The sequence below is a fragment of the Trichogramma pretiosum genome, unplaced genomic scaffold (assembly GCF_000599845.2).
Source record: "Trichogramma pretiosum strain Unisexual culture from Peru unplaced genomic scaffold, Tpre_2.0 scaffold8, whole genome shotgun sequence".
Lineage (NCBI taxonomy): Eukaryota > Metazoa > Arthropoda > Insecta > Hymenoptera > Trichogrammatidae > Trichogramma > Trichogramma pretiosum.
Window position 1 is genome coordinate 2,355,618 of NW_019641699.1, and position 12,654 is coordinate 2,368,271.

A 12,654-nucleotide genomic window follows, 5' to 3' on the forward strand; every position below is an offset into this window, starting at 1 on the left:
AGCGGAGTATCGATCGCGGCCATTCGCTGCCTCAGCTAAACTATATAACGCGCAGACAACGTTGGCTTATCCAAACTAACAGGAGCAGCAGCAGCAGCAGCGATCACCTGGCGGCCGAGCTCTCGACGATCGCGATTCGGCATCGATCATCTCATAACTATGACAAATTGATGTTTTATTTTCATGAATGCAGGCGGCGGCGCATGTGCCAGACTTGGACAAAAACTCGTGGCTCTGTATAGCGATATGCTTGCAACTATGCCAATTATCGATTCTTTTAGGCTGCGAACTGTCGACGTTCTCTGGCCATGTGTGCGTCAAGTAACGAAGACGAGTGACGTCGGATCCAACGCCATCGTCGTCGGTCGATCAACGGCATGCAGACAGCAGCGGCAGCAGAATGCAACTATAACTGCGAACCCAAACCCATGCGTTCAAAGGCGGTTAAAAAATTACACCAGAAATCGAACGCTGTACCGTGAGTAGCTGATTCTTTCGTATCGCTAAAGAGGAAAGATTTTCTCTGTTTTCTCGCGGCTAAACCTTTACAATTGGCCCGCGCAGCGAGCAACTTTTTTGCAAGATTCTGCTGCTCGGCGCGCCACTATCTATCTATGTAATTTAGATTAATGGATATCTCTAAACCCAAGCACGCTAATATCGAGGTTGGCCAGAGTGAACTAAGACTTGATACCGAAATGTTTCAGATGTCGTCGCTGTAGGCGCTTCTTTGATTTTTCGATTATACAAAGCTGAGTTAATTTATTGTTGAATTTCTTCCTTCTCTTAATAGCCGATTGATTCTTTCTTCGCTCGAGCTTTAAATCGTCTTGATTATTTGTTCGTGCGTTAATTCAAGATGTTATCTTACAACTATTCATACTGTCAAACTGCTGCGAATGCTGCTCATACCCACAGTGGTCACGCCGACGAGTTTAAATTTTCTGCTAACGCATCGCTCTCAAAAATTTCAAGGTTTGGCTAAGGTACACCTCTTTATTCGCGTAATTGCAACGGGAGAGAAAATAACGGGATGAAGCCTAAGAAGCTGGAATGGAACCTATAATGCGACTCAATATCGGCTTCCAAGTGAACTGCATGAAAAGATTCTCGATTCAATCGAGATGAGCGAAAGTGTGTGCGTTTTTAATCAGCCTCTGCATATAAGAATACGTACAGATAGCCACAGAAAAGCTGGAGTTCAATTTTTATGAGAAAAATTATTGTTCAAAGAAATGAGACTTTCAAATCGCCTAGGACTTTAAACTCACTGCATAAGTTTTTCTAATTCTTTTCTAATATTATGTCCCTTTAACAGATTATAAAGGTTTACTGTTCGTCTAATGAATGATCATTTAATTATCTTTTTATAATAAAATAAAAATATTACTAAAATTATTTTTGAAATTTTAAGTCATTTTTAAATTTCCAAGTTCTTCTTTAGAAGAAAATGAAAATGATAATGACAATTAATTACAACTTGGATTCTCTTTCCCTATGTTTTATTCAACTTTTGGCAAAATGTCAAATCAACCGTGTAAATAAACTGTATTAAAATCGTTCTGAACATTAACGGTATATATAAACTTTAAATATTTGTAAGCTTTTTTCGCGTCCAAGTTACACTTGAAACCTGCTCTCACATCCGCACGCGAGTAAAATCTTTTCCTATATTCAGTGGAGCCCCTGTTTTTTAGGTCAAGGAAAAAAGTGGTAAGAGACGAATAAGCTTTTCTCAATTGCAACCCATGCTTACCGCGAGGCCAGCTGTGGATTTATTCATGAACCGTTCCATGGCAACAGAAGCAGCAGACTGCTTATAAATTCTATTCACCATTCATTAAAACAAAACGATTATTACGCATACATACAAAAAAGAGTAGGCATTTTTGGCTGCCGAATCGTCAACGGAACGATGATTCGTCGACGAAACTTGGCCGATATTTGAGGCTCGAGTAACATGGCTTGGTTTAGAAGATTTTTTTGATAACTCGAAAGCTCGAAAAATGATACGTTTTCATCACGAATCGACAAAAGAAAAAAGAGACTCGTGGCTGAGGCTTTTCGCAAAATCTAGAGCGAAATAATGATACGAGCAAGAGAGATGTGCACTGCATTACGCCTACATATATAGTGTAGATAGATAAAGTAAAAAAACGTCAGACGAAAAGCAAAGAGGAGGAGGATTGGGGAGGAGGTGAAGGCGTCGGAGAAACTTGGTTGAAGTATTTTAAACGACTGGAGGGAACTGGGCAGACGTTTATCGAGCGCACTGCAGATAACGAAAGTTGCGGTCTGGCTTGGCCGGTCGCGGCCCGGCAAGTATGCCCAAAGATACGCGTCGTTTCTCAGAGATAAATATTATATAATAGTCTCGTCTTGGCGACCAAGCTACCACTTCTTTTGGCCGGATATGGTCGAAATGAAAGTAAAACGTGGCGCCCGATTCGTTGGGGATTATTATCGTTAATCCTCTCGGTCGAGACTGGAGATGCGATCGCGCGCAGCTTTAAACGTATGTGATGTGTATACGGGCGTGTATAACGAACGCGCGATAGGCGGAACAATCGCTGCGAACTTTAAACTTTCTTCGATGAAGCTCGTTACCCTCGAGTGAAAATTTCTCTTTCAAGTCCATCAAGTTGCACGCAAAAGTGTACGTGTGCACGGGATATAGGAAGACGTAGATGGCGCGGCGCTCTTATGATTTCGCGGAATGCCTGCAGCAGTGCGTATAATAATGCTCGGCGTATATACATACCTGTGGCGCAGGAGGAAGGAAGAAACGAGTACATGGTAGTAGCGCGCTTAATTACCGGAATAACCATATAGCTCTGCTGGCAGCGAGGCCGATGCGCTTCGGTCGAGCTCCGCGTGTATGCATGCTACACGCATTAGGCAATCGAATGCATTGTATTCGGCGCGCCTTATGTTCTTGCCTGAGACAAGAAAAAAGCTACACTTATGAATGGATATGTATATACAAGTTGGTTTTTTGTGCTCGAGCGCTAGGTTTGGTCGCGAGCATCGATCGCACTCGTCCTACCGACTACAATGTCAAAGCCATTGCGGCGAGCACGAGCGCTCGTAGCGAAATCTGCAGAAAGGCCAAAGCGCAACAATAATACAACATTTAACGTCTTGCGTTGTAGAAACACGATTCGTGTGATCGATGCTTCGGCATGCAATATAGCATTGCAAAGCCTTCCGAAATAAAGCAGCGCATGGCACCACGAGCTCAACTGCTCAACAGTAGCGACCGCTTGGCTGCTGCGATCCGCGACTATCGTTCTCGGTATATATTATGCAGCTGCAATTGCAATGAGAGCGTCTTGCAGGTCTCATTCCTCGATACGCGTGCAGAAAGGCACGGCCTCTATCCTAACTTACTTTACTCGATCGATGCCTTATACAACATGTGTTTATATATATTATGCAGAGCTTGACCTATGCATTTTATATATTCGTATATGAAAGAGATAGAGAAAGAGAGGGAAAGGCAACCCTTAGTCACTGCCCTCTAGATTTACCTATAGACGATCTACCTGTAAGGCTTAGCTTTACTGAACTGAGCGTACGATCCCCTCTAGGATAATACATCCCCCCCGTACCCTTTTTACTGTTGCATCGACTCGCAGCGTATATCTGGCTTTTGCAGCCTTGTCCAGCTATCGACTACTTGCATTTCAACTCCTGCGCATTTTTCTTTTGATTTTCAACTTCACCATTGGCATTTAAATTAATCCGTTCGTGTCTCATGAAATGGCCAATCCTCACAACGTGAAAACTGTCTAAAAATGTTTTCCAAACCCTAAATGAGTTTGCCTTTGTTAAATTACGAGTCATTTACGTAATGCAACTGTTTTCTATCAACCATGTGTTTATAGAGAGAGATTGATTAATCTTGGTTTTATTTGAAAAGTTACAATTTATGGATTTTTCAAGGCGCTTAATTAGAAAAACTAGCGGGAAAGAATTGGCTGATTAAAATATAAATTGAAATAAGATTACTAGACAAAAACTGTTTGCTATATCGACGTTTTTCAAAGTTTATTGATCTTTTAAACGCTAGGTCCGTTTATATGTCATTTTTAATGTATAGAGAGAATAAAATTTACAGCAACGGAAAAGTTCGTGTACAGTAATTTATACATCAGTGTTTCAAACTCCAAAAATTAAGAAAAAACTACGGTACAGCTTAGAATAAAATGTGAACCTCGGCTGTAGCTGGTTCAGTGAGAAGCCTTAAATATAATGATTGTAATTTGAGTCGAAAATATGCGTTTTTTTATTGTGTCCGAGGATAATCAGAGCGTTAAAGAAGCAAGTTGGCAAATAACACGCTCGTTTATTTATTATTCAAAAGTAACAATGCAAATTGACGCAACTTTAAAGTGAGTTGCGCGCGTGGGAGAGAGACAGCACGTCGTACGTATATATATAAGCGCCAATCACGTCGAAATAAGGTCAGCGGCAGCGGCAGTTTTCTTTTGTCTTTCGTCGCAACGCCACTCCATATCGAACGACGACGGACTTTGGTGTCTTACGCAGACGAGCTATAAGTACAAGTGCGACGATGATTGATTTCGTAAATTTAATATCAGGCATTCGGTGCGTTGTTCCTAATAATAATATTTTTGACGCTGCCCACGATGACTCGCATACCTCGTTGCTTTACAAAGCTTTATTTTTAGATCAAATGATAAAATTTGGGCAGTCTGCGAGGTGGCCGAGCAACAAGTTGCACTCGAATGACAACAACGCTTTGTACAGAGCGCTTTTTGAATTTTATCCCACTTGTTTTTCCTGCTTTGAATATCGCGCAAAGTAATCGAGATCTCGATAGCTTAGGATCGCCGTAGTCATGACGTATAACTACGTCGATATGAAATTTCACAAAAATTTAGTATTTTTCTGAGCTCGAAGACAATGATATCTCTTGCTACTTTAAGAGCGTAAAATCTAAAGGTGCAGTGAACCATACCTCTTGGCAAAACTTGGTCACAGGATAAATATTGTGCGAGGGCATTTGCAGCATACAGAATCCGTCATTTAACGGTAAAAAAAGCAATTATTATCTTCCAGCTAGCATAAAGAATGGAAAGGGAGCCAACAACCAATAGTCGAACAAAAAATTCAGTACAGTCTTATTGTCCCTTCTTCTCGCTCACGCGCACTTGCATGCGGAGAATTAGGTAAATCTCAGCCACGACACAAGCGACCAGGCTACAATGGAACTTTTCAAATTATACCCCAGTGGAAAAAGATGAACTTTCTAGAATTGCAGCTCGTGTCATGAATATTTAAAAGTTGAAGTTTTGACTTTCTTTGAGAAATAATCCGGTTGGCATGTAGGAGCGCGCGGACTCTTTGTGTTAGAGGGTTTTAACGGCGCTGGCGGAGGCCGCAGTCGCGAGCACACACCGTGCGCACGTACACGTATTGCGCAAAACATACTTAAAAGTTATGGTGCACTGCAGCAATCCCGTTGCGTGCCCATATTATACTCGTGCGCGCGCGCGCGAAAAGTCTAGCTCGAGCGAGACGAGAAAAAGCGAAATATCGCGTACGTTGGCTGCACTAAATTTAGGTGGCGCATGCATATATCTATAAGCGTGCACACATGCCGTTAAGTGTGCCGTTGACATTTCCTTTTTTACCCAAGCTGCACGCGCCCATTTGGCTCCCGCGTCGCTCTCGAGTCGGGGCTAAAAATGTTCTTCCGATCATTCAATGCGCGCGACACTTTTTCTCGCTTTATATTTTTTACTCCAGTCGGCTTTTCTCGCATAACTAGCTTCGTACATTGATTATGCATTCATATGGCAAATAACATTTAAAAAATAACCGTTTTTCCACCAAACGCCTGGAATATCAGGGATTTACTATATAAACCGTTAGATAGTGACAGATCTTGACAAATTTTAGCCGTGTGTGCTGATTTTTAAACTTATACCATTTTAAAAAAAAAAGGATTCTTTAGTCAACACATTGCTAGGCATTAGGGCATGTAGTATCCTTCAGTGTAGATTGATAAAGTCAAAATGTAAGAAAAACCCATGATTGTATGCTGATTTATCTCACTTAGGTCAATGAAAGGGATAAAAATTATAAATCTTGATGCTTTTATAAAAATTAATGCCACGTTATCGATGTAATTTTCAGTATTTTCCAAATCATAAATTGAAAGATCAGCACTTATAATCTGTTACTATATCTGCCGGTCTATTACTGCCATGATTATTTCACAACTTTAATTCTGTTGAAATTTTCAAAGTAGTTCAGCATTTAAATGACCTTCAAAAATATATATTTTTATGATGTAAGCCTAAAAGTAATTAATAACAAAAATTAAACTTAAGAAGTGGGTCGATCATGTTTGAGTTGATCCTGTATCATAGTATAACGGCTTCATCAAACAGTTCAAAAAAGTTTCAGATGACGAATTTGAAATAATAAACTTTATAATTAATTAGTACGTCTAAAAAGGACCAAATTAGCTATTGGTTAATCTTAAAATCAAAGAATGAGAGACTCAATGGTATTTATTACTTTGAACTAATGAAATTTTCTTGTTACGTCTGGTCAGCTGCAGACAGCTACCACCTTCACTACACCACCAGTGCAAGCAAGTAAAGGTTTATTATTCAGCGATATGGGTAAGAAGAAAAATCATTTGAAGATTTAATGTCGCAGCTGATTCGATTATTAATGTTTCCTTACGCTCAGACTCTTCAACAGCATAAATAAAAATAATGAATTTTTTTTTGCCACAACTGGTCAGATAGCTTAATTAAAAATTTGAACGAAGGAATAAAATATTTTTCGAAAAGAGGGAAAAAGGCTGCGTTTTACTCGAAACGTGCGATCGAACGCGACGCTGTAAAAGAGAAAAAATAACGTTGATTCGACGCCGCTCGATATACGTGAGGTAATCGAACATGTAAAATAGTAATGACATAAAGGCGCAAAAGTTTAGGGTCACGGTCAGTCGGCTCGCATGCGAAGCGTAAGCTGCACAGAGCCGCGTGCACAATGTATAACGACGATTGCAATTTCATATTACAGACGCAAAACGTGTACGTACTTATAATAATAATTGCATATAGGCTAAATAAAGGCGATTCGATCGACTGCATTTCATCGGTCTATGAAAATACATTTATATTGGCATTGCGTAGGCGCGTCGTGCGTTGCAGCCCAATGCTGAAACGATCGCCAGATGATTTATTTCTTTCTCTCTTGCTTTCGTTGAGTCCGTAAAGCGTCATGACAAAATTGACTTTTTCGACGTTACGCACTAGCAAAGAAAATACTTTGTATCATATATTAAGCAAGTATAATTGGGAAGAATTGAACGACCTTCTCATTGGCTGTCGTCTTTGTTAAAAAAACACCTCACAAAAATATGTTTTATAGCAAAAGAAAAAAATGACTTTCCCTTACCAACTTCGAAATGTATATTGCCATACGTGCCAAACTTTTGGCGTAAACTAATGAATTTACGCTTATAAGTTGATTAAAACGCACACTTTTGCATGCTGATTTTTTCGATCGTTAAATTTTCATCACATTTATGAGAGCCAGGTTACTTTTATTTTTATTAACCTTCATCGTAATATAGCACTTTAAAATTCATTTTCTGAATCCAGCAGTCACTAATAACGGTGCAGTGAAGGGAAAAAACATCCCATCAATTTATTTTATGCGCACAGAGTTAAGAGTAGGAAATCGAAAAATCCCATTGCTCTGTCACATTGTGTATATCAATGAGATGCTATGTCATGTATAGAGAGAAAAAGAGAGAGAAATGAAAGAAGAAAAAAGAAAGTGCCAGTAACGCAGTAGTAATGCAATGCTTTCGAGATTGTGAAAATGAAACATTTGTCTACATGCGTACGCTTGACAATGCACGGTAGCTGCAGTGAACATTAGTGTATTTATATGCCAGGGTGCAAAGCTCCTGATTATACGTATTAGTCTACGACATGTCCTTCCTTTTCGATTGAAAATATTATTTGTCGATAAGGAAAAAAACAAATAAGTCAATGTTGAGACAAAAAACGAAAACTGCATGTAAAATCTGTCTCGAAAGATGCATAATCGACAGTTATTAGATTTTAGTGTCTGTAGGAATAACAGGACATGCATATGTTCGACACTCGAGAAGCTAAGCAATGAAGCACAAGTGAATTCAAAGAAATAAAGAATGGAAAACAGCAAGTGCGTACAAAGCTGCGCTTCACTGCGTGCATACTTGATCATCATCGTGCAGCGTTGCAACAATATGCCGTTGAGCTGTTATCATCACCGATGCTGTCAATGTGTATAATAAAAAAAAGGGAGAGAAAGCATTACACCAAGCACCAACTATTATGCAAATAAAGAAGAGAAGCCTTGATCGATGTTCAATTATTTGTTTCGGTAGTGATACATATTTCGGGTGCTTATATTTTTATCCTTGCCGTGGTTCTACCGAATAAAACAGGTGCACAGACGTTTTCGAGTGTGATTATGAATTATCGATTGGTCCAAGAAGATTATTGAGCTGATGCATGTACACGACCGCAAAACAGGCTAAGGTGCACAGCAGTAAGTGCTGCAGTGATGAGAAGCACCCCGCATGTATGATACTTATCCTGAGACTTTGACGAATCAGGCGTCACATACTTGAATGGATCTATGCCCGATGTGGGTGTTATTATCAAATTAAAGCATCTTTGCATTAAGTAATAATAATTACTGTCTCATTTTCGAACACCAATCTCTTAACGACGATCGGCAGCTGTTGTGTAGTGCAGTCGATTAAAATGGTAAAATGGAACATCTTTCAAGTCGTTTTCGTCCAAATCATTAGGTTTTGAATCATTATAATTAAGAAAGGAGAAAAAACTTGCTTGCCAAATTGCTGCTGATTTTAATGGGAAGCGCCTGCCGACGTCACTTTGCGAAAGTGTGAGTAAGCAAGTGCGGTGTGTTAGAGGCCAAAGATATAATGCGTATGCGTGAGAAAGCATCAAATTTGCCAATGTGCATAAGAAACGAAGCCGAAAAAGAAGAAGATACGCAGTTCACGTTAAAAGTTGCAAGGAAAAAGTACGCGTGGGAGAAAGATGGGCATTATAGTTTGTAACTTTGTTGCTCTTTACTCTTAAAATAGCTTCTGTCTTGCTCTGCTCGTACGTGCAAGACATGCTTGTCTGCATCTGCCTTATAACATAGGTACAGAGACAGATTATTACCTTATGGCAGAGAAAATGATATTCACGGCTCGCCTTGTCAGGAAGAAAGAAACTTTGAGAAAAAACACTGCGAAGTCACTAACACGTCCAATACAGAGTACATTGAGAATAAGGTTACGGAGAACCAATGCGAGCCAATGAAGTATTCGATTCGAGAGATATTTTTGGTGCATAATTTTGACTTTAAGTCGGCCAATCGACTGGTGCCCTTTCTTTTTGTTAATTTTCGATGTGTATTTTAGAGAGATTTTTGGTCGCACCTACTAAAAACTCATCTGAGTGTGCTAAACAAGTGAAATCGACAGTGATCGAAAACAGGCACGCATAAAATTGCGAGGCGATGAGACGAGCCACTTTCTGGCGTTGTCGAAAGCTCGGTAAACAGTCACCCGCTCGAGCTCGAGCTTTAATGGCAAAGTGGCTATTTGTATGAGAGGCTGCATATTAAACAAGCAGTCCCAGCCTTGCCCAAATTTTCCTCTTGTCTGATTCCACAGTGTCGAGAAAAAAAAGAAACTGCGCAAGACATTGAGCGCGTTGCCAAAGTGCATCAGGCGGCTCGTTAAAGCAGCTGCGAACCCAAAAATATTCCGCGTGACTCTTTCGTGCGGCGCGAGCATTCACGCGTACTCAAAAGATATCGTCAGCGAAAATCGACGAGTAGCTAGGCGCGAGCGCTTCGGTGTAATTTGCACATCAAGACGTGACATCCGATCCGATGGCAAAGTTTCGACCTTCTAGGCCTATCCTAGCTATCAGTGATTGGAGCCAAATGGCCGAGAGCGAGCACTACTAAACTCCAATACATTGAAATATTACAACTGCTGCGAGCATATTTTTTTGCTCATCGATGCGAACAAATGCAATTTAATAATTAGCAAGGTCTGTGTCAGTCAACGTGATAGGAGTCAATTTTGTATTTTTGCAACTATTTACGGAATATATTTACCGAATTTCCTTTTCAATACTAAACCCAAAAATGAGTGTGTAGCTGAAGCAAAATGTACAATTCAACGAAGCAAGGGACAATAGAAGCCAGTAATTTTCGTCCTTATAATTATGTACCTTCTTTTCCTTTTTTTTTTATTGACACAGAAAAAAAGATGGTGCAACCAAAGAAGATAACACTCCGTTATAGGACAAAGACAACGACAACAACAGGTGGTAAACGCTCGTGCGAAATTGTAACTCGAGACGCTGCGTAACATACATTCACGTGGATGATACCTGCGTGTATAACACTGGACGATATTCGTGCAGAAACACAGACGTGTTCGAAGAAGTGCGCGAGTTTATCGAGCCTGTCACGCGGCATTTTGTTTATGATTTGCAATGACTAACTGATAAGTTGCCTCAGATGTACATTTGCAATGCAATCGGTCGTAAGAGATGAAAACCGTAGCGCACAAAGTAGCCTCTTTGAATTTCGCGCAAAACCAGACAAATTCAACACTTTGAAAGTTCACGAAAAATTTCAATATTATCGCAGTAAATATTTTGACAAAGCTTTGCAGACAGAAAGCGCAACAGTCGTTTCAAATCGCTTATTGCATGCGTGTACGGACGGCTTGCGCGATTATTGGGAGTTGGGCGAATATCGTACGCGCACTCGCAACAACATTGGCCGCACTTATCGGGCGTATAGATTTTTTGTATCTGCAGTTAATGCGGCCTGTTTACATGCTGCATGCAGACATCAAAGAACGAGGAGGAAACATTCCTTTGACATGAGTGTTTTTTGCGGATCGTCTGCAGGCAGCTAATAAACGCATGCGCGCGCGCTCAAATGCAACGAATGAAATTCTCGTCTCACTTATCGAATCGACTGCTGTGAGACATTTAATAATTGTTGCAAAGCTTGTCTCCTTCGGTGATTGCTCATTTTTCAAGCAATTTTTCCATCCAAGTGTTACAGACCTCGCATACACACACAGAAAATCGAGCAGAGAAAAATCAAGTACCAAAGAAGAGTTCAAGAACCTCGATAGCAGCTCTCTAGTTATTTAACCAGGGACTGTGCGTTAGCTTGTGACGTATTATGAATGTACACAAGAGAGTATACCACGAGTGTTGACGAGATTAAATCAACGCGATCCAACGAATCTTGGTACGTTCAGGTATTAAAAAAAACTAATCAATCCAATTAACTAAGCGTCAATCGATGCATGGTCCTACGAGGCAAAAAGACCACAACAATCAGGCCTTTTTTCTCATTTCTTTATAATTAATTTTTATGAACCAAAAAATTATAGTATTCAATTAAAATTCGAAAATATATAAGTAAATGAATAAAAATGACGTATCTAAATTACTTGATGATACTTGAACTATCCTACAAAAGAGAGAAACAGCTGATGACCTAAATACGATCTCGAATAACGCGTATGTTGCGCGCGCGGGTGTGTGTGCTGAACGTCATACTCACAGATGCAATACTCGAATAAATTTATTACAAAACTGCAGCTGGTCTATCTCTTTGTGAATATATGAATTCACGTATTTACATATATACAGATCTGTGTTGAGGAAAGGCTCGAATCAGGTTCTTTTCTTTTTCTATATCGACCTTATCTCAAAAATCGGCCTCATTTACTCAAGTTCAAAGGAATGATGTCTCGTTATCGACTTTTTCTAGCTAATATTAATATTTGTACTGTAATTTTATCCCAGCAGAGAATTTCCGGATTAGATTGGGAAATGGAGTGATGATGGAAAAATTAAGATGTTGCCGTCATTTATATCTTACGCGAGTATCACTTACTTTGTGTCCGCGTGGAACTGAAGCTGACATCGTTGATAAAAAAAATTGACGGTACCGTAACTAATCGGTCTTTTTTTATTTTTGCTTTGATTTTTTTAATTTTTCAATGACCTTTATAAGCACGAACGATGTATGCGCGCTCGAGACATTTTATCATTGGGTTCAAAATTTTTGTGCGCCTACATATGCAGCCTATATTTACATGTGCGCTATCGATTGATGCACCGTAAATGATCATACAATATATTGAATAAAATTCGAGTTGCTTAAGCACTTTGATATTTTACCATTTTGTCTCACTTGAACTTTAGTTCTTTAAATACAGTAAGAAAAAAATAGTGACCCAGGTTGGACATTTTTCTTGAGCACATTTAGCAGGATCCATGACTGGAACTTGGGAGTGAATTCAATTAAAAAGTAGTAATAAAAGAAGAAATTTATCACTTGTACCAATTTGAAGCAAAGTTTAATGTGCAATTATTGAATCGAATTTTGTCTATTTGCTTTACACGTGTTCATTATCCTATGCGATGTATAAAGACGTAAATGAAAATAGTTCTTAGAAGAGGAGCAGTTGATATTTGCAACCAATAAACAATGGTTATATGTGCTTGAGTTTACGTCAAGTAACGATCTATAGATCAATGTAAT

General features: G+C 39.5%; 1 protein-coding gene across 1 annotated transcript in view; it reads right to left on the reverse strand.

Annotated features, from left to right (window-relative positions):
- Nucleotides 1–12,654, reverse strand: part of LOC106653249 (ubiquitin-like protein 3) — a 31,967-nt gene that overhangs the window by 16,436 nt on the left and 2,877 nt on the right. The gene's annotated exons all lie outside the window — the stretch shown is intronic.